The sequence below is a fragment of the Dermacentor albipictus genome, chromosome 3 (assembly GCF_038994185.2).
Source record: "Dermacentor albipictus isolate Rhodes 1998 colony chromosome 3, USDA_Dalb.pri_finalv2, whole genome shotgun sequence".
Lineage (NCBI taxonomy): Eukaryota > Metazoa > Arthropoda > Arachnida > Ixodida > Ixodidae > Dermacentor > Dermacentor albipictus.
In genome coordinates, this window is record NC_091823.1 from 86,934,349 (window position 1) to 86,960,822 (window position 26,474).

The 26,474-nt window shown below is 45.9% G+C and overlaps 1 protein-coding gene across 5 annotated transcripts in view; it reads left to right on the forward strand.

Moving 5' to 3' along the window:
* LOC135898837 (alpha-2C adrenergic receptor-like) overlaps positions 1 to 26,474 on the forward strand; it is a 696,056-nt gene that overhangs the window by 513,396 nt on the left and 156,186 nt on the right. For all 5 annotated transcript variants that reach the window (XM_070535753.1, XM_070535751.1, XM_070535752.1 and 2 more), the window contains one exon: positions 2,122 to 2,218. The gene's annotated coding sequence lies outside the window, so the exon portion shown is untranslated. The remainder of the gene's footprint in view (positions 1 to 2,121; positions 2,219 to 26,474) is intronic.

The window sequence follows — 26,474 nt, forward strand, 5'->3', positions numbered from 1 at the left end:
TACAAGGGCAAATGATGGCAGAGATTTGGTGGGGCAGATTGTTCCCATCTGTAGCGGCATGGCAAAAGAATGAAGCGGAAAAGGCAATGCTGAATTTTATTTCTAGTACATGGCGCTCTTTTCTGTGCTAATCGTTAAATCCGTGTCGTCTCCCTCCTGTCCTTGTTTGCTGGCGCTAAATGTGATTTCCAAGTCAGTTTACCAACACGCCCAACAAATGGCAATACTGCGAACAGTTCAACAGAAAACCTACAGACTGCTAAAGTCTGCCCTCATATGGGAATCAGCCCGCCCGACGCTGCACGGTTATGGTGAGAACATCCGTCAAGCTTTGTTTGCTTTATGGTCGCGAGCGCCAGAGGTGCGCGTATGCATGACGTATGCGTGACGTTTGTTTACAGCATGGCAGCTGTAAACAAACTTTGTTCTCTGATATTTCCCCGAACATTTATTTCTGTCTGCATTTCTTCTTCTTCTTTTCCGGGTCCCGATCCTTCCGTTGTCGGTTGCGTCAAGTGATTCGTGTCGGACGGAGTTTAATCAAGAAGGGCTGTTGCGGGAGCGCGAATAAAATGGCGGCAATATACGCGGCTTGATTCCGCGCGTGGCAGTGGATTTCAAAACGGAGACGCGGGTTGAATTTTTTGCTATATTTCTATTATTCTGGATGGCGAACTCGTTCCAACGCACCTGAGACTCTCGCATACGTAGCAGGGCATGTGCGCATTGAAAAACGTCGTGCCCGACTGTAAGCGGAGGTATATTGTGTGAGAGCGCTGAATTCGGTGTCAGAAATAAATTTCTATTTTTTTTAATTAGTAAAACGTGGCATTTTGTATGCGGTGAGCACTAGTTTTAGATATATACTTATGTTAATCTGGACCAAGCATTTCGCGCATAATCAGAACTTCACGGTGCTGCGAATGCTTCTTCGGAATGTGCGAAATACGTTTACGACTCGATATTTAGAGCTTGTGGCGCAGATATTGTTTCCGATGTATGAAACAAACACACACACAAAAAATGTGATTAGCGTCCAATGCCGAGAACAAAACGCGCAGTCTTTATGGCTGAGGTCAGAGATACCACGAAATCACAGCATTTAGGCGACAAAAAGCTGTTGATTATTTTGTGACAATTATGACAGCGAAGCCAGGGCATCGTCACTGAACGCTCAAGATGCGTTTACTGCATCTACGAACTGGTTTGTGTGCTAAAAATAGTTTGACATATCAAATAAATTCAATAAATTTGATGCAAATTAAAACAAATTTTTACGACTTCATTATACACCTTATAACGAAGCTGAACAGAGGTGAAACACATCGAATCCCGGCCACGGCGGCCGCATTTCGATGGGGGCGAAATGCGAAAACATCCATGTACTTAGATTTGGTGCACGTTAAAGAACCCTAGGTGGTCAAAATTTCCGGAGTCCTCCACTGCGGCGCGCCTCATAATCAGAAAGTGGTTTTGGCACGTAAAACCCCATAATTTAATTTTTTTTAGAGGTGAAACACATCGGCGCGACCTATATTCATAGCCCAGCAACCCGCTGGGATCTGCAGCTCGATCGGGCCATGCGTCGTACTCTATACCTGGTTACGTCCAAACATGCTGTCAAGCATGCCCAGCCGCATTATCGAAAGAAATGAAGCGCTCAGAAAGCACACGGGAGAAGCAAATGCCTTTCTGCTGGTGAACTGATGGCGCAGGTTTTAGGTGCCCAGAGTTGGACGTGTTCGATATGAAGTCCGTTTTAAGAGATCTGTTTTTGCGCGAATGTGGCTAATTATGTTTACCGCGTTCCACACGACGCGTAATTGCCTGTTCCTAGAATCACTATACTTTAATTTCACCGCATGACTTCTTGTTTCATTAGCGTGGTGCCCTGACGCAATAATGTACATGATTTTATCCTACAACCCGCATTACCCGCGCCAACATGCATCTGATCGAGTGCGCGGCTTAGGTTTCATTCTGTGCACGTGCAATCTGTTCACGCCGACACAAGGGATCGAGCACGTGACCTCGTGTTCAGCAAAACCCGTTCTTTTCGCTATGTATACGTCGAGTTTCGCACTTAGTGCTCGAGGTAACCTCCTCTCTTTTGCGACGCAGGAAGACGGCGCTGGGAACCCTGTTGTCGCACATGGGTGCGCACCCCGAGGATTATGCCAGCGCAGTCTGAAGCATCTCCTCCTCTTCGCCTGCACGGGTGAGTGTGCCACCCCCACTTGCTATCTATCTATCTATCTCTATATATATACATATATATATATATAGCCGCGCGACTGGTCGTCCGAGGCACTTTGAGTGTTTTCGCGGGTTTCTTTCACGATCGCAAAACCCCTATTTATGTGGCACGTATTGAGCAACAGAAGGCTGTATCGGGAGCTTTTCGCGTCGCTCTACAATTTTCTCATCGGCACTTTTAATCTAATTATAATATTTGAGCAGCTGATTATTGATTATGTCTCATTGCGTAATTAGGTAGAATGAAAAAAAAAGTCGTCTGAGTATGTCCAAGCGACGGCAAACAACGTTACCTTGGTTCTGACCAGCTCCGTGGCATTCACATATTTTTAAACTCTTGCACGTGTTAGCAAGGACACCCTGTATGTGCATATGAAAGGACAGGCAGCAATGTTAACCATGGCAACTCCCGGTTGGCTACCCTACACGGTGGGCAAGAAAAAGAAAGAAAGAAAAATAAATTAGAAGACGAGCCAGCGTGCGTACGTCAACAGGTGAATGCTGTCTGCGATAAAGTCAGAAGCACTCGTATTGCCCAGTTGCCTTCCAGACGCAGATTGACGCTTTGAAGGCCCTGAGCATAACATAGTTATCCAGCCAAGGCCCCAGGATCTTTGCATAGGAGAGTGGTCTGTCACATAAGCAGCCGAGGCTAATATGTGCATACGCAGAGCATGTCGTTCAAAGTAGAAGTATACGGGCAGTGTCACAAAATGTACTCTACTGTTTCATCACATCTGCAAGTGAGGCATGCGGCACTGTTGGCTATTCCGATTGAGAATGTGTAAGCATTCGTGAATGTGACATCCAGCCACTTTTTATAGACTATGAAGTGTGTTGCATGCGGTTAAGCGCGTTCGTTTAAAAGTTAAAATAATTCTACTGGCGAGCGCTAACGGGAGATGCATCATTCCACTTTAGGAATCCATTTCTAGCAGCTTTACCCATGCAGCTTTCGAGGAAAGTGGTATTTCGAAAGGGATCTATGAAGAATACGGCGGATATTTTTCGCGCTATGCCGGCCTAAGGAAGGGTGCGAGGTCCAACAGCGGACTGGTGCTCGAACTCACGAAAATACGGCGCTGTTAAGTATGTCCGGGTGGAACGTAACTATACGTATTGCGGTTCGCGTCACGTCACGATACGGTCGGTCGCTCGCTAAAAGCCGCCAACCGCAGATACTGCCCGGTGCAGAAAGAAAGAAGGAAAACAAGCGAAAGGAACAGCGCGAGGACCCCGCTGTGCAACTTCCATTTCCGCCGAACAAATGGGAAGTCGAGGGGTGTGCAACTCGATTGCTTCGGCTGTTGCCTACTCTGCACGGACTGTTTCGCTTGTCGATGTGCTACGCCACAAGCGCGTAACGCTGTACAAACAGGTTCTTTTCCGTGTTCTTTCCTTTGTAGTCTGCCTTCTGACCGGATGGGGTCGCTACGTGTAGTGTGTGTGGGGTTTAACCACAAACGCGCGCGCGCGCACGCACGCACGCACGCACGCACCCCCCCCCCCACACACACACACGCACACGCACACGCACGCACACGCACGCACACGCACGCACACAGACACACACACACAGACGCACGCTAATGTGTGCAAAAGACCTAGCACTTGCGAAAGACCGAACATCCGCAAGTTTAAACGTGCGCCTGCCTTGCGGTGCATGACGTCAAACCGTTTTCCTAATTTAACTGAACTACAGTGCCACGTTTTCAAGACCGGTCGGGTCCACTTCACTGTACGCTTCCAAGAAGTGTTGTCTCTCCCTCGAGGATTATGCGACCACGCTAACGAGGCACTTCCTAACCAGGCACTCTCAGGAATTTCATGAAGCCGCCTAAAAGGGGAAGAGAAAGAGCAGAGAGCTGCGCTAAAGCACCTCTCTCCCCGCTAATACTCCAGAACTCAACGTTCGCGCACATTTCGAAGAAAGGTCGAAGTTCCCAAGAGGGGTTGCACACTGAAGCAACTGACGATTTGGTGTTTGACGTCAGGAACGCAGAGCTGTCCTTTCGTGCTCTTTCGCAGCACCAGAAAAGCATCCAACAGGAGACACCTTGTCGAGAGAAAACTCCTCCTCATTGTAACAAATTGCTTCCCCGAATTTTTGGTCCGCGGACCAAATCGGGGCTCGTTCGAGAACGTGTTCACGAGAATAAAACGAGAGGAGAAGAGCCGGTAAAGACAGACAAAAGAGCAAGAAAAAAAAAAGAAATCACGAACTGGGAGAATAGGTGGCAGGTTTTAAAGCCCATTATATCGCGTTGAGTGGTTTAACGAGACACCAAAGTACGTGGAACTCCGATAAGAGGAAGGGCGCGGCTTTGGTTCCGACGTAGACGGCACCGACGGCACCTTCGGAGTAGTCATCATTGAAAAACAAGAAACAAAAAAAAAAATCTAACGAGGACGAGAAAGGAGGGATCCCTAATGCACCGCCTTTGTCTTTCGTAATGACGTGCGTTTGGTTTTCTTTTCGCTAATACTAAACCTAAAGCGTTCTTTTCTTTTGTAACGACGACCTCTTAATCCTGTAACGTAAGGAACAGCTTCTAGAAATAACCTGGAAAAGTGTCTTACGGATAATCGCTGGTGACCTTGGAGCATGAGCGCGAAACTGGAGAAAAGGCGCCTGGAGATTTTGCTCAAATGTCACTGATAACAGCACTGCGCCTCTTGACGTGGCCGCCATGCAGCCTTCGGGCGTCCATTGAGTGGGAACTTTGGGCAGCGCCCACTGACTCGCCACGTGTCAGTTTCCGTGCCCTTAAACGACTATGCATAATGGTGAAAGTCGGGTGATATGGGGGACAGCTGGCCTTTTCAAACCGGGTGCAGATGAACTCCGTCCTGATAAGCCTCGGTTTTCTAGCCTGAAATGGTTAGTAATCTCATGTGCTGTTGAAAGGTTCAGCGACAAAAAGGTAACCTGAAAGCCTGACCGTTCCTTTGCAACTTAATTTCCTGCACCAACCTTAACAGTAATCCCAGAAATGCTGCTGCAAGAATGAACAAACAGTTGAAAGAAATCAGCTGTTGCTGACGTGAGGAGATAAATCCTTTTATTTACCGAAAGAATGCCGAGTATAGAATACGTGATAATGAAATATTGACGCCGTTCTGCATGTCCTCTTTCTTTATACCATTACTAATGTTCAACCTTGGTGGTTCTGAAAGTTTCACAAAGCATGCAACATGACCGGCATTTCCTGCTACATCCGAATAACTGACTCATACGGATGAATACTTTCTTAAACAGCACTGTTCATGTCATCTTCCTGCTTAAAAATAACCTTAAGCTTCGTCGCGACGGCACCGACATGTCACCGACCCAAATGTACGACATTCGCACATCACACGCAGCACCTCACACATTAAAGAAACATAGGAAAGCTATTCCACCTTCATGTTTAATGGACAGTGCCGAATATCAGGCATAATGACGTCACAATTAACTTGCGATCCTTTGCCTCAACTAACTTAGCAGCAGCCTATTTAATATATTTACGGGGTCTATCAGTGTTAGTTTTTTATACACAAAAAATATATTCCGCGCCTTACAATAACTTGGCAATTTGGATCATCTTGTTAATGAAGCTGCGCAATTTTTTGCGACTTGCAAGAAGAAAGAGCTCGTGGCGCCAATCTAACGTCGCCTTCACGCCGAAGATAAACGCCTGCTGCATCGTCCCGCTGCAGTTGATCCGCGCGGACAGCTGACGCAAGCACGTTCCAACCGGCGAAAGTTGAAATGTTTACTTTACACTTATGTATGGCCTCGTGAGGGGGCTCTCGAACGTTTCCCTCGAACGAAACGCTCGTTAAGCATATATCGCCCGCACGGCACTCTCTCGACGCTAACCGATTTCTCCGAACGCACTGAAATTATACGGCTGACGGAGATCCACGGAAAAGGGTGCAAGAAAAAGAAGGTTGCTGCAAAGTAGAGCTGGATAAACGGGTGTGGGGTGGGTTAGGAAGGGAGCCCAGAACAGCGTGCTTCTCGGAAGCGAGGCATAGGGAGGGAGAAAAGATGGCAGAAGCAAGGCAGCAGTGTTGACGGTGCAGCGCCTCCACCTTGGTCCCTAGTTCCCTCGTCGCCTCCCCTGCCCCACCCTCTTCCTTATTCTCTCCCTCCTCTCCAGCAGTGGCGGGTCGATGTCGAGGCACGGGAGTCCCGCGCGCCGTCATCCACCGCCTCAGACTCCGTGACGGCGGTGGTGGCGTCTGCGCAGCGTCGCCGTTTGCATCTGCTGCTCCTGCGGCGGCGGCCGCGGTGGCAACCGGTTACCTAACAGCCGTTATCAATAAGTGATAACGTCGCTGCCGACGGCCCTGAAGCGAGCCACGGTTCAGGCCGCGGCTGTTACTCTTGTCCTTGGGACGGAAGCAGCCATGCATGCGAATCGAGAGTTATCCGTGTTGTTGTCGTCGTCGTCATTGCCGTCACGGAAATGCTCGCAGTTCTCGCCCTATACTGCCGCATTTTATCGCCGCTTAGGCCGCGTGTTGGGAACCGTCGTCGCACCCGGCATCTTTAGGCGTGTACGATGGGGGTTGCAGATACATGTCTACCTGCGTGGCTGCTGGTCGTCTTTCGCATGTTTACCATCCTGCATGAGAGGACGAGTTCGTGCCAACCGCCGGTATAGACTGTGCGGATCGACGTCTCCCGCGCGTCGTATTACATTTCTCCTGGTCGTCAGTTTGTGACGGCGCTAGAAGCAGCTGCAGGTTGCTGCGATCAACGTGCTTTGAATGTGTACACTCGTCCACAAGAAACTACAAGGTAACGGTTCCAGGGCAATGGTAAATTTCTGGCATGAATTAAATTACAGCGAAGCCTAGGCAGATAGCTTGCAACTCACATTTTTTCGTAAACCTCGTGCCCCGTATAAATTAGTGATCAAATGTATGCTACCCAGAAAACGGCATAGGATAAATGTTTTGCAAGCGCACGACTTTACGGCGTCTTATTGGGCACTCTTTGTAAATATTTGTTGGCGTGGTGGTATCGAAGCCGCCAACCATCCGAATCGAATGTGTCTTAACCTCCGACTATGTTCATACTGTGGGTTGCGCAAGAAACACATGGACAAAAAAGGGGGGTGGCACGGATGACATGAGTGCAATCTGTGAACTTATGGCACAAGCCATTCGTTACATTTGCATACATAAAGCGCACGTACATTTACACGCATGCATTTACACACAAACTTGCATAAAACAGTTAACATGTGTAACGCTAGAGTTATTACCAGCATCCACGTGGAAAATCTTCACCATATAGATAAATGCGCACTCGCATCCTGGTAACGGTGCCTTTCTCTCTGTCTCTCATTTTTTTTAGTAAATTGCTGTCTAAATGGACGGGGTACCATTGACGATGCAAATGTTGCAAGCAACAAATGCTGCGAGCTAGATTGTCCATGTACAGTTTAGTAGTTGTTCACTGACGCTTGCAAGATGTCATTCGGCTTAACGCCTTCTCTCCAACTTTGGTAAAGACGACTACACAGAGGGGAGGCTGTCCCTCTACCCACTCGTCTCGTGACTGCGGCTACTACGTTCCTAACGGAGAAGGGCACCGAAATGGCTCCTCTTCATGCGAGATGCTGAATAAGACGCTAGAAAAACACAATGGAAACGCTGCAATGTGCACACATACCTTTGTCGGTTCTAGTACTATATGCGGATGGAAATGCTCCGCACCAATTGTCGCCGCCATGCATCCACCAAGACCCTTACACAGTAATGTTATAGTACCGTCTCTCCCCATAATATGCGCGAGGAAACGTTTCTTACAACGTTCACCTATTCCTGCCAAGATGGCACTCACTTGCAACCTTAAGTGCTTCCACGCCGGCGCTTGAGTGCCTCAGTCGTGAAACTATAGAAGAGCCCTACATCGCGAACCCGGCTGAATGGTTTTCTGGCTATGGCGCATTTCTCTATATGGCGTGCACCCGTCGTATACTGCGCGTTAGGCCGCAACACTCGTAACGGGTGCACTTTGCGCACCATTCTTGTCTTTTCGTTTATTACACCCAACTCAAAGCAAAATCTTCTTTACTGTGTCATCTGTCATGAGGCGAGGCGCTACGTTGTCGTAAAGAAACCAGTTTACCATCGCGGTTCCGTAACAAACACCGATTATAGCTACTGCTCTTGCTAAATCGCATGTTAAAGGCTTACATATGCATCCAGAAAATGTCGCAAGATGAACCATAAATTGGTTTGCTTTTTGCCTTTATTATTCGACTATATTAAAAAGACAAACTCGTAAAACTAATATTGTCGGTTTCTCAAGCATCTTCTATACTTTTATTTTTATTTTTTTGAGTACCACCGGTTTGTGACGACACAAACCGGTGGTAGTTGGTGTGGTGTCGATTACTTAGCTACAGGTATGTTTCCAAGACCGGTATAGTCGTTAAATGCGGGCACGCATGCTGGGCAGTGGTGCCCTTAAGCAAACAACCCTGCTCACTTAATAGATATCTATGTAAGATCACTATCGCTATGCCATCAAGATAAAAGCAAAATTTATGCACAGGTCTAAGGCGTACGTTATACTCAGAGTGTATGGTGAAGCTTGTGGCACAATTCAACAAAGCTTTCCGTTCGTAAGTGCTGTTTTCCATTGGTCAGTCGTCTTTGCTAACATGTCCGTTATTAACATTGCCTGACATCCACTATAACGAATGCTTCCAGCGCAAGACCCTTTCTGTTAATACGGACACTTTTTCACAGACCTCATACACTCTCTTACCGCTTCCGTGCATTGGACTGATCCAGAGATCACGAGCCAGACCCGGCTACGTTAAATGTACGGTCAATGCATTAGTGCTCTCAAATGAACACTTATTAACATAAAGACACAACAGCAAATTTTCAACGTAGATGTTATTTCCTTTACATGGGCGAAGTTTGAAGAATGGTTCGCCCTTGGTAGAAGCTATAGAGCACGCAAAAAATGTCTTTAGAACCAACGTTGGGTAGATATCTTTGCAAGCGATGGTATTGTAATTCTCCTTAAGCATATCATGTTACGTCGAAACGCATACGTACACACATGTTTATGGGTGTTGCATACTTACATATGGACATCGTTACTCTTTTCCGCAATACCTTTCGTTAACTGTCCATGTCTTTTTTTATTTATTTCTTCCGTCAAATTTTCTTCTGATACCTCTTCAATCCGGCCCTGTTCATATTACATGGAAATCGAACGCACATGTTGGAATCAATGCGAAGCGAAGCATTGTCTATTGGTGTCACGAACTAAAGTAGAAGAAGACAAAATATAAGCACCAAGTGGGAAAATATGGAAAAGCAGGGTAGACACCACGGCCTGTACCTCAGAAAGAAGAGAAGTAAGAGGAATAATACTGCCGTGGCTTGGAAGGAGCGAGCAGTGGGGTGGCAGTACACCGCTAGAAGAGAAAAATCAAGGGGGGTGATCGAGTGCTTGGCATAAAGACGGTGAACCGGTGGCGTCGACACCGAAGACCTGAGAAGGAGGAGGACAACAGTGGCACTGCACCAGTATGGCTTGATGCTCCACGCCCCTCCGTTATGCCCCGTGGTCTCCGGCAAAGGCTCGATCCAAGAACAACGTCTCCGTCCTACGCTACGGGGACAACCTCGCCTGCGGCAATGGTCTACAAGCCCGCTTTACGCGGAGACAAACCCTCAGCAGAGACGCCAGCAGTCTACCGGGCCACACGAAAAGACTACGCCGAAGCGCATTTGCAAGCGTCACATCGTACTTGATTTATTAAGACATCTAGTTGGAAATGCCAACTGGATTATTTAAGAACTCGTGAAATATAGTAGAGGGAAAGTGTAAAGGCCAAACTCACAGCAATTCTACTCATCTGGGTTTATGTGGATTTGATGTGGACTTGTGTATTGTCTGTTAGTATTACAAATATTATAATACTAACATTAGTGTGTCGTTGCCTATACTAATGTCTCGTGCGGCGGGCACCGTGACAAAATAGTGGCGAGCCTGCCTGAATTCTCATCACTACAGTTGTCGAGCAGTGCGAGTCATGAATTTAGAGAAGTTATCTAATGTGGCGGAAAAGGGTGAAGAGCTCACTAACTTCTTGCGTGGTGAGAGGGCGACGTCACATGGAATGGCACGCGAAGAACATGAGAGATGCAAATGACGGGCACAACTGGATAAGAAAAAAAGCACAGATAGAAAAGGAGATGCTAGAACTGAAGTTGCGACTAGCTGAATCCAACGTACAGAACTCAACAGATTAGATACTTCGGTGTCGTCAGAAACAGGATCAACCCGCGCGCAGAAAACACGCCCCAGAGATCTAATGGCACCTTTTGGTGAGAAGAGGGACGACCTCGATGCGTACCTACAATAGTTCGAACCGATAGCCCTTGATCAGGGTCGGAACAAGAGCGAATGGGCAACGGCGTTGAGTGTTTGTTTGGCAGAAGAACCACTGACTGTGGATGGCAGAATGACAACGTCAAAATAATTGGACAATGACAAGGTGAAAAGCACACTACTACAGAGGTCCAGATTAACAGCGGAAGCTTTTAGGGAAATGCTCAGTACAAAACCGCATGATGCGGAAACTGCGAAGCAGTTCGCATCACGTATGGGTAACTACTTCGGCAAGTGGATAGATATGTCTTGCACGAAAAAAAACATACGACGGAGTTAGAGATCGCGTAGTAATCGAGCAGTTCTTGACTTGCTGTAGCCCGAAGCTGGCAATCTTTCTAAAGGAATGAAACATGAAGTGTATAGGAGAATACGCGATCTTTGCCAACGAGTTCATACAAGCACAAGGCTTGAAGAACTTGGGGAGGATGATGGAGGAACGTTATGAGACACAAATGTTCCCTCGCAAAGAAAGTGCTGCTGGTGTCGAGACAAAGCCGTCTCACAGATGTTTCCTCTGCATTCCTCAGGGCCATCGAGCTGCGGACTGCAGGGTCGGAGCTGATCACGGACAAGCGCAAGGAAAGGACACACGGCTGACGTGTGCAGAGCATATTAAAAAAAAGACAGCTTGTGCCGTATATCCAAAGGACTAAGAGTGCGAAACTAAAGCTCATATATATGACTGGAAGAAAACTGGCATTAAGGTCAAGCAAGAACAAAGGCCATATGAAGCAGGACCGCATATACCAGTAGTTATGGCGACATAAAAGGAAGACGGGTGTTGGTCCTGCGAGATAATGACACAAATACAGTGCTGGTAAGGAGCAGCTTAGTGGACGACGCCGAACTCACTGGCGAGCAAACATCGGTAGTCGTTGCGAACGGAACGACTGGGTGGCTCCCGGAGGCCAAATTCTTCGTGTCAACACCACTATGCGGGTTTGGTGACAGCAAAATGCCCAGAAGAACCATTATATGACCTTATATAAGGGAACGTGCCTGGAGTAAGGCGCCTCGATGATCCCGCCTCCCAATGGCCGTCAAGAAAGTCAAAGAGGCAAGCATGGTCAATGATCATCAACGTGACAGATGAGATCACCTCTGAAGGTGGCCATGTCGACAGGGACAATTATGCGCCCCAAGGATGTCAATGCACCGAAGACAAGAAGTATGGCATAGTTGCGTTAGCAGTGCAGATTAGAGTGGTTAGGGCAACAGAACTGATAGTTGGGCGAGTTGGTACGAATTCATAGTAAAATATTTAGCGCGCACAATTGACAAGGACACAGTGGAGGGGGACACATGAGTGCTCGTGTGTCCCCCTTCACTGTGTCCTTGTAAATTGTGCGCGCTAAATATTTTACTATGGTTAGCCGACCTCTACGCTAGTTGAACGTACTTGATATACAAATGCTAGATGTCACTTCTGCTGACATTGCCAAGAAACAGAAAGATACTGAATCAATATGAAAGTGTTTTGAAAAACTAGGGACCCCATCTAAAAGAATGAGAAGTCGCACTTCATTTCAGTTAGAGATGCATGGGGAATATTATTACAGGCGGTGCTTATTCACTTCCGCAAGAGAATGCTCACAGCTTGCAGTGCCTAAAACTCTGCGGAGTGCAGTCTTAAACCTGGGACACTGTACTATTATGGTTGGGCACAAAGGAGTGAAAAGAACGACAGCAAGAATAATACAAGAGTTTTCTTGGCACATTGACACGAAGATATATGTAAGTTCATGCGACCAATGTCAAAGAAACATGCCGAAGAGTCAAGTTGGGCGAGTACCACTGGGAAAGATGTCAACTATCTCCACACGCCGTTTCAGTGGATAGCCATAGATATTGTGGGACATATTACCCCAATGTCTAGCAAAGGCAACCGATACGTGCTCACGATGGTAAATACCGCCACAAGATATCCGGATGCCCTTCTTCTCAGAACCATCGACGCAGTGAGGGCGACAGAAGCTTTAATGGAAATGTTTTCCGGACACTGTGTACCTAAAGAGATACTCAGTGACAGAAGTTCATACCTTACCTCGGATTTAATGAAAGAGATAAATTAAATGACGTGCATCCGACAGTTGTCTACAACACCCTACCATTCTATGGCTAACTGATTGGTAGAGAGGTTTAATGGCGCATTGAAAACAGCAAGAAAGCGTTTTATCCTCTCTCTATCAACCGCTAGTTCTTTGTACGCTACGTATTTGTACCTTTTCCTCTTTCATTTATTCTGTTATCACCAAACATGACGCTTCCATCCTCTCCTGCATAGTCCTTTCTCCATACCTCTTCAACATCACGAACTATTTTGTCATGGTTCCTGGCGCACAAGACATGAATGTAGGCAACGACACACAAGACGCATTTATAATATTGACACACAATACACAAGTCCACATCAAATCCACATAATCCCGGATAAATGATTACGCTTAAGCTGCTGTCAGTTTGGTCTCTACACTTTCCCGTAAACATCTTTCACGAGTTCCTACAGCATCCAGTACGCATTTCTCGCTAAATGCCCTAATAAGTCAAGTACAATGTGGCGCTTACATATCAGCTTCTGCGTAGTCCTTTCATGGGCCCAGGTGGACTGCTAGCATCTCTGCTGAGGGTTTGTCTCCGTAGCGTAGAGCCGTCGGCGAATGCGAGGTTCTTCCCGTAGCATATGATGGGCTGTTGATCTCGGATGGGGCTTTGGCGGAGACCACGGCGCACAGCCGGGGGGCGTGGAGGATCAAGCCAGACTGGTGTAGCACCACTGGTGCTCAGGGCTTCGGTGCCGACGCCACCTGTTCACCACCTTTCCGTTAAGTGCTCGATCGCCCCTCTTGCTTCTCTTCTAGCGGTGTTCTGCCACCCCACCCCTCGCTCCTTCCAAGCCACGTCAGGCTTCCCCCTCTTCCTTCGTCTCTCATTTCCGAGGTAACGGTTGTGCTGTCTACGCTGCTTGATGATGACGTTGGAACTCTGTCACGGCTCGTACCCACTAAGGGAGATAGGCCATTAATCGGGCGACACGAGATAGCTGAAGGAACTTATTTGAAAATGAGAAACGCAAAGCAAAACAAAAACGGAAGGAGATAATGCAATAACTAGACTAATATGTGAGTGAGCAGTCAGACTAACTGAAAGATGAGTCTTATAAATGGATACAACCAAGGAGATAACTAATGTTAGTAAAGAATGTTGACAAACCGATTTGGGTGAAATGAACGCAGACCTTATATGTAGAGTAAAGATACAATAATTAGCAGGGTAATCGTTTTGTTTCATTTAAGTAATCAAATACTGTGAAACAAACATCTCTGACTATAGCCTAGTGTCGAGGCCCCGAATGATAATACTACTGGTGTGCCTAATTTTAACCCAAGTTTACAGAGTGGAGCTTCGAGTGATATCTTCTTGTCTGGTGGCAATATTGTCTGCATGATAAAAAGTGATCGTCTATTGATTCAATTTCCTTACAGTTGTAGCAGCGACATCATCTGGTCTGATAACATCAGACCAGCTGTTTGATGCTATACACTTTGTGTTCTTCTACTTTATCCCGTAACAATTGGTGATGCCTACTTGACGCTATACAAAGGCTGGATAAGTTTCGTTTGGTTTGATGAGTTTTCTGTAATAATCATAGCACGACATGCTCATTCAGGAGGATTGTTCAACAACAGCCACACATCCAGTGCTACATGCTGAATGATTGAACCTAAACAAAATAAGTTAGATAATACATCAAATAGTGGTCCCCATACGACTAACAGATCGGTGTGCTTTAGAGATTCCTGTTAGCCGAGATTATACGTTCAGGCTCTACGAAGAAAGCTTGCTTTTATTTACGCAGAACAGAGGTGAGTATACGTCAACATCACATGGAAACAATTAGGGCTAGTTTTGGTTTTGAGTCCGCACTGGCTGAAGCTACGAAGAGCCGCTTTGACTCTGTAGTGGTGGTGTTGGCAAAGCCACTGTGCCAGACATGAAGCAGTAGCCTTGCCTTGCCAGTGAATTCCCTTTGATGGCTACAGCTGGCTATAGTGGGTCTGCTTTGCCATTAGGTGGCCTTCACTGGCTGCACTTCTTTAGGCATTGGTTAACGACGTCTATTCACTCATATAAGCATTGCGGTATTGTTTGTCAATTGGGGAAGAGCCAAAGAAAGCTATCATTAAAAAACAAGAAACAGACACTCACATAACGAGTGCACTCGCACACGAATACGCTCCAAGACGTACCAGTTTGTCATCGGCAAACCCTTTATCTAGTCCCCGGCAAGCGTTGAGAGAGAACTTCACTTAACATATATATGATAATAATTACGTCGGCAGCAAGAAATTTAAAACATCGAAATTTTGGCCGTATGTTTTTCTTTCGAAAATCTTTATTTCTGTTAATTAAGCTTCATCTTGCTACGTCAGATGATTCTTTAACGACGCGCTCTTGATAATTCCCAGAGACTCAATTCAAAGCATGAGTGGTAACTTTTTCACATTGAGCCTAGTTACCTCGCTCACTTACTTAACCCACACAATTACCATTAAAATTCAAATATCCTTAAAGTTTCAGTTCCCTAGCTTCAGGGACTGTTCAGTTAAGCTTTACTAAAAATTTTGGGCGTATGTATGCAACGAAAATTGCCTACTACACCTTGCTTCAACAACAGCTTCCCTCTAAGAAGGGCGCCCACCTATAACTGACATCCTGCATGTAAGATACGTAACCCAAAGATGCCCACGCCAAGTCATCCAAACACGCCACCAGACAATCTTTCCTATAGCCCATTCTTGTTTTCAATAATTCCGGCAGAACTGCAAATTCACCGCATTGTAGCTCTCCTTAATAAACGGGCAATGATGAAAGAACGCGGCTTTTGTACTATACCTTTCAGAATTTGTCACTTACAAAGCGAAGGATGCAGGCCATGGCGTCAGCGGAATGGGAGAGGTGTCGCATCGCTGAAAAGCGATCAGTAAAAACAAAATTAAAAAGAACTTGCGTAAGCGTTTGCCGAACAAGAAAGGAGACGCGCACGATCAAAAACACAGGTAGTCGGCCGTCTCTGATCGAGCAGATCTTTTTGTCATTATTATCTTCTTCTTGCTTGCGCGGCTAGAGCGGCGTGATATCGACCCGACGTAGTCCTCCTTCCACCCTCTTCCTTCGTATCGATGTGGGTTCTCCCATACCATCGTCCCCTGAATTTTGCATTTCTTATCATTTTCCTTTTCTCTTATTTTGTTCTTTCTTTTATTTTGCGTGTGTGCGTGTGTGGGGCAGAAAACGCGAGAAAGCTTTGCGTGCGCAAATACGAGAAGGCTTTGAAATGGAACCGCGATTATTCGGTCCGCCTGTTTTGCCTTTTCGTCCGGTTTTCGATGACAGCTACAAAATAATGTGCGTTCGCAAACGTTCCCCTAATGCGTGCTGGTGATGGGAAATACGTTAGGGCACGCCAAGATCGCCTTGACGTATCTCGAGCTAACTCTGGGATGCGTCTGGCTGGCGTCTTTATTTTTTGCTCCCGCGCTCGTTTTATGTACTCTGCGCACCCACGCGTCATCCCTCTCCAACTACTAACCTTCCCTCTCCCTCCACCTCTTTCGCAAACCCCCTTACCTCCTTCACCTTCATCCGAACACACCTACGTCTAGAAGCGCTATGAGCATGAACCTGCCTCATGGGGAAAAAAGAAAAGAAATAGGCGAAAAAGAAAGCAATTGCTGGCACCTTCCTCTCGATTTATCATGCCATTTCGTGTTCGTGAATCCTAACGCGCACCTTTATTTCTGCAAAGAAGAAATGTGCTGAAAATGACGTCGCGCGTCAGAATCAACTACGGAACATAAGCTACGCGGGCAATGGTAACCAGCTATCGTAATTGGTTTTATGACTTCCTCTAATCCGATCAATACGCACGTTACAGCAGACGTAGGAGCTGTGGCAGATTTGACCCTTGTCCGTAAGTTCGTTCAGCTACCGCGGTCTCCAAGGCCCTTAAAAAATGCGATATCGCAAATGCCGTAGATGGCACTGAAGATGAGATGGCCAGGGCCGTTGATAGTTATTGGGAGGCCTACGGCGGTGGCGTTAAGTGAAGCCCGGTACACTTAACTCTGATGCAATGGTACGGTATGGTATGATGAACTTTATTTAATGTCCTGAAGATCAACCCTTAGGTTGACGCAGGCGGCTCCCACGTCGGGACAGTAAGGATTAACCTTACCGCCGTATCATGGGCCTTCTGGACGGCCTGAACTTGATCGAAAGGACACCCACTGTGTAGGACTCGCTGCCACCAGTCTCTCTCCTTGTCACAGTCTGTGAAAGTCACAGAACACTGCCAAAGCATGTGATCCAGAGTAAATTACACTTCTCGCAATTGATTGGTATCTCTCTTTCAGGATATATCTTGTTAATAAAGTTTGGACTTGGATAAGTTCTTGTTTGCAACAATCTCAGAGTCACCGCTTGAGCTCTATTGATCTTAGCGTGTGGCACTGGGAATTCCATTCTGTTCATGTAATAATGCCTCGTGATTTCATTATATGTTAGTAATTGGTCCCTGTTCTCCTCCTGTATATTATTAAGGTCCTGGTCGCGTAGTGCACGGATAGTAAGTCCTCGTGCAGCTGCGTTAGCCATCTCGTTTAAATTCTTCCGAGATGGATCGACAGACCCCATGTGCGCAGGAAACCAGCGGATTTCGATCTCTTGGCTCTGATGCAATAAATTAAATATTTTTACATGTGCGAATTGCCGTGCTTTCTGTTGCCTTGAAAAAATGGGGACTGAATAATTAGAGATGTTGTACTTTTAATTTATTCAAGAATGAAAATTTATGTTCCCGTGACAGTCGACAAATTCGTTGGAATGACATTTACGATCATTTCATCTCAACTGGACCTAAGGCTGTTTTACTGTTTCGCGCGCGGCATGCATAGCAATTGGGTGTTCTGATGCGGCTATTCAGTTTCTGTCATCGACTGTACTCGTGCTCATGTAGGGATGTCGCTTCCAGCGCAGCGAGGAATAACTCTATGAACTGAAGTTTTAACTTGGTCCATTTGGTTCATTGCTGGCGGGGAAACCGCCCTGAGGAAAAAAAACGTAGAAAAGAGAGTAAGATGCCCCACAAACGTGTAACCACTACTTAACACTCTTTAGGCTTCCTCGGTTGATTCTTGTTTCTCTAAGAGCCGTTAATAATAGCATTAATGTCTTCCATATTCGCTCTTTCTTTTTCCTATGGTTCCACATGCACGTACTTTTTTTTTTATTGATATGATATAAGGAGATGTTGGCGCACAATTTAAGGCGCCGGCTACTCCTCATCTCTTGAGTGGTTCCGTCACACATCGTACAGGGTTCAAGGTTACATATCAAATAGTCTGTTCACACAAGCACCAGGACTTATCACGCAGCGTTTCCACAGGAACACTATGACGTAAGGAACACATGGTACATACAATATACAATGTATATGTCTCCACACTTATGTAGATGAAAGTCTCAAAAGTACAAAAGATATTGCCGCCTAATAACACATTGTCTAGTCAGCGGGTGGTACATACGTCGTGTAAATGCATTATCACATACAGTCACAACAGAACAGTCAACATAATATAATTCACAAACAGATGGATATACACAGTGACAATGAAATGAAGAGAACAATGAAAGCGCTAATAACTTCCAGCAATGCCGCTGTCTTCAAGAAAACTCTTTAGTGCTTTTAAAGCACTCTTCTGCAAGGCCGTTGTTGGCCAAGGGCCCAAAATTTTCCTTAAACTGAAAGGTCTGCGGTCTAATTTAATTAGCGCTGATTTAAGTCGGCTTCTTGGTGTGTCGTGATGTGGGCAATCTAGAAGGAGGTGATATATATCTTCGTCTACAAATCCACAATCACATTCGGGGGTTTCCGCACGGCCAATTCTGTGTAAGAAATGCTTTGTGTAGGCAGTGCCTAGCCTTAATCGATGAATAAGGGTTTCCATAGTTCTATCTAATGACAATGAAAATTTGAATTCAATAAATGGATCAATATGGTATAAGTCCGAGCTCTTAGAATTCTGGTCAAACCAAGTGTTTCTAGACATTTTGAGAGACGTTGTCCTTATAATGCAGTGTAATTCATCCTTTGATATTGGGAGCGGAGATGTATCATCTTTGAGGTGTGCTTGTCGTGCTGCTTCATCGGCTGCTGTGTTGCCAGGAATGTCACAATGCCCTGGTATCCATTGGAATGCTATTGCATGTTTCGCTTCGCTTGCCTTTGTGAGGTTTTTAAGTGTTTCATATATTATACTGTCACTGAATGTTTTCCCCTTTGTGTTGCAGAGTGATGTTAGTGCCGCCTGTGAATCACTGAAAATTACCCATTTTTGCGCATCTCTTACTGACAATATAAATTTTATCGCACCTAGGATTGCGAAGAGTTCAGCCGTTGTAGACGAAGTCGCACGAGTTAACTTAAATGATGCTTGTTTGTTGAGGTGCGGTATAATGAAAGATGAAGTTGAAGAGGTTGCTGTACTGGAGCCATCTGTATAGACGTGTGTGTATCCTGAATACCGCATATATATCTGGTACAGCGCTAGTTGTTGAGCAGCTCGAATGAACATGTCTCTTTTGCTGAATATCCCATCTACTGACAATTCGATTTTTGGAACTGTAAGCAGCCATGGAGGATACTCGATTTCTGAGTTCCAAAATTCATTTCTTGGCAATATGTGAAGATTTTCTTGAATTTCTATATGAACATAACTTCTATCTCGTTTCATTATGTCTAGAGCCAATGGGTGGTTTTTATGCTGGGTTTGAAGCCGGAAATAATGCCGGCATGTTTCTGTAGTTCGCATAACTGGAAATGGTGATTGGCGAGCCTCAGCTATTACAAGAGGACTAGAAGTCGCTCGTGGAACTCCTAGTCATAGGCGTAGTCCTCTAGCTAAAAGTCTTTGAAGTCGCTCTTCTGAAGTGTGGGAAAGTCCGTGTAAGATGGGCGCGGAATACGCAACTTTTTGTCGTATTAATGCATTGTAAACAGTCAGCATGGACGATACTGATCCGCCCCATGATGTGCCTGCAAGTCTGCGAAATACAGTCACTACGGCATTGACCTCGTTTTCGAGTTTCTTTATGTGGGGTGCCCAGGATAGCTGCCTATCAAGTATTATGCCTAGAAATCGATGCTGTGTGACAATCATTAGAGGGTGTCCTTCCAGATTAAGAGTGAAATTTTTTAACTGCCTTCGAGTGAAGGGCAATACAGCTGTCTTTGCGTGTGATAGTACCATTCCTCTCTCTCTCAAAAATTTGTTGATTATATTTATGCCGTCTTGCAATGCCATTTGAAGTAGTTGAGCATTAGACCCAGATGTCCAAATACACACATCATCTGCATACAGTGAAAATTTCAATTGTGATGGCAGCCTTCTTGGTAAATCAGCCATGACGCAGTTAAAAAGGAAGGGGCTGAGTACGCTTCCCTGTGGTACTCCCTGTTTGACAACATGTTCAGCACTCTTTCCTTCACCCGTATGAACAAAGATTTTGCGACCTGATAGAATTTCAGAAATCCATCGCAAGGACCTGCCAGACAGACCAAGTTCCAACATGCTTAGCAAAACATGAACGTGACTAACAGTGTCAAATGCCCTCTTGATGTCTAGGAATACTGCTATAGTCATGTTCCCACGTGCACGCTCGTGCTCCACACAGGTTACTATATCTAATATTGCATCCATTGTGCATCTATGTTTTCTAAAACCTACTAAGTAGTTGGACAGCACATTCGTTTCATTACACCACCATTGAAGTCGCGCGTCAATCATTTTCTCCATTACTTTGCATAAACAACTTGTCAAACTAACAGGGCGGAAGGATTCAAGGCACAAGGGCGTCTTACCAGGTTTTAAAATTGGTATGATTCGAGCGACTTTCCAAGAGTCAGGTACAGTTTCCTCTATCCATAAGTTATTATAGATGTCTAAGAGAGCATTTGTACCTGTCGGTCCGAGGTTTCTTAGCATATTGTACGTAATGCCGTCCGGCCCAGCAGCGGACTTTTGGCGACATGATGCAATTGCACATTCAAGCTCGCTTAATGTGAAAGTATGATCTAATTGAGGATGTTGGGCCCAGTAGCAAGCAGTAATTTTGCGCTTAGCCAACACTACTGAAATATCAAATTCTCCACATTGCGATGAAAAAGCAGGTCTGGAAATAAGCTCACAAAATTCATCTGCAACTATTATTTCACACGTGTCCCGTGCTACAGCGAGAGCACGAAATGGGAAGCTCTGTGTTACAGGTCCGCTTAAAGAACGAATTACTAGAAAAATTCGTGGGACAGCCGTGTGAGGAGACAGCGTGCCGCAGAAGTCGCGCCAGCGCCGTTTGCCTAGATTTTCCATTCGTCTGCGCATTACATTGTGTATTTTCTGAGCATTTCTGTATGCTTCTAAACTACCGCTCCGTCGGTAAGCTCTTTCGGATCGGCGTCGGATGGCTCTTAGGTGTTCATATTCTCCGTCAACTGCAGCATAATCTTTTGGAATTGGGACCTTCCTTGTGCATATGTTCATATTGTCCTGCAAAAATTCTGTAAATTTTTCCACTGTTGCATGTTGATTAATTTGATCCGTTAGGCGGTACCGAAAAGCTTGCCAGTTGGTTAGTCTGCTGTAACGCCTGATATCGCAGTGCATGCTAGGGTGGTTAACAAGGATGGGAAAATGATCACTTCCGCGCGTTTCTATATCTGTTGTCCATCCCACACCGTTCACTAGATCATGTGAACACAGGGTAACATCTATGCAGCTTGAGTAATTATATCCACGAAGGAATGTTGGCGACCCATCGTTTAAAACAGTCAAGTTGCATTTATCTATGGCGCACTCTATAACGTTACCCCGTGCATCACAATGATCACTGCCCCAGATGATGTTGTGTGCATTGAAGTCGCCACATATAAATACATTAGAATGAGCTATCGTGAAGATAGCTCATTCTCAGATATCCACTAGCGCTTCTACTGAAATCTGGTTTGAAGGTTGTAGATATAGATTAATCACTGTTATACAGAGCGTGCCAAAGGATACTTTACATGCGATGAATTCCGGGAAGTCTGAATCACTGGACTGAATTAGATAAGATGGTAGGTCCTTTCTGACGCACAGGAGCACTCTGCTCACAGCACCTTTACGAGAAGTCTTGTATATCACATAATTTGAGAGGCGAAAGTCGTCATTGATTCCCGCCTCTTGAATACAAAGTATTGGGAAGTTGTATTGCACAAGCAGTTTACGAAAGTCAGCACACTTCCTTCGAAGACTGTTGGCATTCCACTGAAATATGGAGACATTTTTGTAGTGGTTATTCATGTAGTTAGTACTTAGTTAGTACTTAGTACATGTAGTTAGTACTTAGTTAATGTCTGGGCTAGCCTGTACGTCTCCTTTCCTTCTTTTTTTTTCAATGCATGGGCATTTCTATGCCTACCCAACGAGGAAACCTCTTCGTCACGTAAGACGAATCGCTACCAAGAAAACAATGTATAAAACAACAGTTTCTATGAAGGCTTCGTTGAAAGATTTGGTGATGGTGGAATAAAAGCCATCTCTAGGGCTCCATGTGGAGCCGACTTGGTGCATTGTACAAATTCTGATTTTGCAAAAGTTTAATGCCAAGCACGCCATGTCACCGTTGCGCTTCGGTGGTCGCGCATAGCGCCTTCCGTTGGGATGTTCCTTCATTGAATGAAATGCCACTGATCTATGAGGGCTCATGCACTTCACGTCGCGCAACGAAGGCAGATAAGCAGTCAATGACTTGATAAGGATGATAAGGAGCAATGAGGGGTGGAATGGGTTCACGGTTGGTAATGGTTCAGCGCAGATGGATAAAGGGCTAACTGAGCGATAAAGACCTATAATGGTCGGATCAATTCTGATAATGTTAATAAGCACTGATAGCGGTTGACAAGGGTCGAATCAAGTCCGTGATAAGGTTATGAGGGTCGGATCTAGTCCGATAATGTTGATAGGGACTGCTAAGTATTGAGTGGCTTTATACTAGTCGGAGCAACTTTCATAACATCAACAATGACACCGGGGGGGCATGGATATGAGCAAGTGGCACAATGCTTACGCATACTTTAACAGCTCCCATAGGGGTTTCTGCGTGCACATATTTTTCTTTTTTTCCTTCTTTGTAAAGCACTGCATTCGGCGCGACCTTTTGTGAGTGTTTTGTGAATCTGTAGAGCGAGCACTCCCTGTAATGCTCTTGCCTCCCCGACCGCCCCCCATCCGCTTCGCACCCCCCCCCCCCCCCCTCCTGCTATCTCCTTTTCCTTTCCTTCGTAGCCCCAAAACGTCTTCGCCGCATATGTTCTTCATCCCTAGTTGCTGTTGATTTCGTTGTTGCTCTCGTGACGCTTTCGCAACTTCCATTTCCTTTCGCTCACGGGCACTGCCGCTCACAACCTCTGCTGAAACATCCTTCGTGTCCTTATTTATCGTTTTTCGGGAACAGCAAGCTTCCTTTCTTGTCTTTCGCCTCTTTATTTGGTAGCCTATACGGCACGTAGTTTTTATGCCTCACTACACTTGTTCGCTTAGGTTTTCCATTTTCGCGTCCTTTTCTGTTCGTTCAGTGTGGCGTTTGTTTGTTTGTTTGTTTGTTTGTTTGTTTGTTTGTTTGTTTGTTAGCACCTTCGTGCACGATTCCATTTTCTCGATGCCTCCCAGTGCCGCGGGGCCGTTATCAGGGTTGTACGTGCGAGGTGGCGGTGTGTTGGTATAGGAAGGCCTCTTCCTTCAGCTACGCCGCGCCTGTACGTACCCATCTTTCGCTCACCGCCAGCCCCATTTCTACTTCACCGTTCTGTTCTCGCCGCGTCGCCGCCCCTCCCCCTCCCCACTACCCTTCGCGCACTTCGAAGGCTTCGTGTTTCCTCCTTGCTAAGTGTTGCTGCGGCGCGAGGAATGAGTGCCGGTGTTTCGCGTTTGGGCGCCAAAGCAGCCGCAGGACGCCGCACTGCCGCTCGCCTGTGGAGAATTCGCAGGAACTGCGTGAGAGCCTTGAGCATATCGCAGCCACGTTGTCGTTACGTTACACATCTGGTAAGCCAACGAGGAAAACTCACAAAATATAACTACCACAGTGAACCAGGAAGAGCGATAAGTAAACAATGCAAAATGAAAGTTTGGGTCACCTTATCTTGCCTTGGAGACATGGGAGGGTGAAGCAAAGAGGATGCAAATACAGTTAAAGCTGGATCGAACGAAACCCGATTTTGCGAAGTTTCCGATCTAACGAAGAAATTTCCATTCCCTTGCTAGTACCCATTAGGTTCAATGTTGTAATCAACCGGAATTAACGAAACTAGCCTGCATTCAACCCTATTTAACGAAACTTTTCCAGAAATAAATAAGTAAAGAAAGCGGTGATTTGTTTCTAATTTTGAAGCAGATCAGTTTTTCTTCAAGCGTACGCTCTAACGCTGTCGCGTTAAAACATCTGGGCACCCTAGTCACGGTCCTAGCTTTATTTTGACGAGACTGCACGCCGCGCCCATGCACTGAACAACGGGCTCAGCAGTCGTTAGCACTCGTACATACCAGATGGCGCTGGGGGCGGCGGCAGTTGGGCTGCCCTCGCCGACTTTTTACTCGCGGAGGCGTTGGCTAACGGCAAAAATATTTGCCGCTAACCCTTACTCAATTTTTCGAACTTCCCGATTTAACGAAATAATCCGAACGTGGTCGTCACTTCGTTAAATCGAGTTTCAACTGTACAACAGCGAAACGCCGCCGCCGCCACTTCCTTGTTTTCATCACCTGACCTGATCAAAGCTAACTGCAAAGGGTACAGCTCCTCGTATGCAGCTCCCGTTAAGTTTGCCAGATGGACTTGCGGGGGAAGGTAAATTTAAAAGAAGCGGGGGACTACACGGGTGACTACGCGAGTGACTACACGGGTGACTACACGGGTGACTACACGGGTGACTACACGGGTGACTACACGTGTGACTGCACGTGTGACTGCACGTGTGACTGCACGTGTGACTACACCGGGGACTACACCGGGGACTACACTGGGGACTACACTGGGGACTACACTGGGGACTATATTTGGAAACTGTTATGGTTTACTTTTGTTTCCTAATGTAGTTTGCCAAAGTCGTGGCCCGTGCTTCGTCTTCCTAGGCGTACTTTCGCGGTGTACCACGTGGCTTCGCAGGTGCCGCCGAGGTCGATGCTCCTGGATCCATTCTGCAACACGCGATGAAGGCAAGCCAACGCGCACGTCCTTTTATATGTACAAGTGGCGAACACTCTCCAGTGACGTCACGAAACCGTTAGGTGCGCCGCGCGAACTAGGCGCTCCTTCGTCTCGCCGACGACACCTGCTGGTGTGGTGAAGAGGTAACGCCTCTGGCTCTCACTGCAAAGCTCTCTCGGGCTGGCCTGGGTTCAGATTCGCCCGCGGACAAACGCATTCTGAATTTTCTTTTTCAAATCTCTTAGTTCATTATACCTGGATATGTATGCATAACTACCTTCCATACATTGTGACGCTTTTCTATACTCTACATCGATCGCATGCATACTATACTTACGTTTCAGCGTTCTTACTATTAAGTGTACCACCACCGCTGGACACAGATAAAACGCCTAATGAGCCAAGTAATGCTTTCGCGAAAAAACGGCAACAGCTAGGAGAATGATACGTTCGATACTTTCCGGGTAGAGACAGCGTAGCCTTTATATGCTTATGGCTGCCTTAGTACATCGCTAGACCAATTTGAAGTAAGTTTACAAAACATATTCTAGTGAGAAGAAGCGCCCCGAACCGGATGCAGGAGAAGAGCATGGCTTGGAGTTATCACTTGCCGGGAGGATGCGGATATCGGAATGTGCTAGCTGCTACGGCAACTGCAGCAACAAAAAGAAGAAAAACGCAACGAACGCATTATTTGGCATTGTCCAATTCCTATAACATTTCATGTGGCACTTCAGTCATTCACAAAGTTTTTCTCATGTTTTTATTTGCACTGGTGTTACATTTGATCAGCGCTAGCGGTACGCGAATGTTTGAAGTTTCGAATACGAATCACATATTGCGCTCTATTCATAATCGAACAGCAACCATTCGGTATTTTCGAATATTAAAAACTAACCAAGTATTTCGCAACAACCGACTGTTAAACTCATGTTACAGTTCTCCGTCTGGTAATAAAGGTATCGGGAATTGTCAAAAGTAAAACGCAACAACGAAAGTTTTCGAAGCAATGCAGAAACGAAATAGGTAATGCAAACTTTGTTCTTGGGTTCCATGCGACAGCCCATATACATGACAGCGTGCGAGTTTCGCTTATAGTCGCTCTTATTTGTTTACTATTGACGGTCTAGACAGGTAACAGTTCTTTATTGCGGTAGCATATACTGTATACTGCATATGGACAACACTACAAGCAAATTTTCGCCGTCGTCGTCGTCGCCATGCGATTCCGCATATATTTCGGTAAATGTATGTTATGTGTCCCACCATGACGTACATGCGGGTCATATTGCTACACTATTCAATCCCTAATGTTGCTCGTACCAGGTCTTGCGTTCTTGACAAGGTTATTCCTCAGAAACTTGGCGATGACATCGCACAAACAACCGCCATTAAACATATCATCCACAGCGCATGCCTTTCATCTTAAATCTTCTCAAGATACAATATATTAAAAGTGCAAAACAACAAAAGTACTCAAGCCTGAGAGTGACGTAAT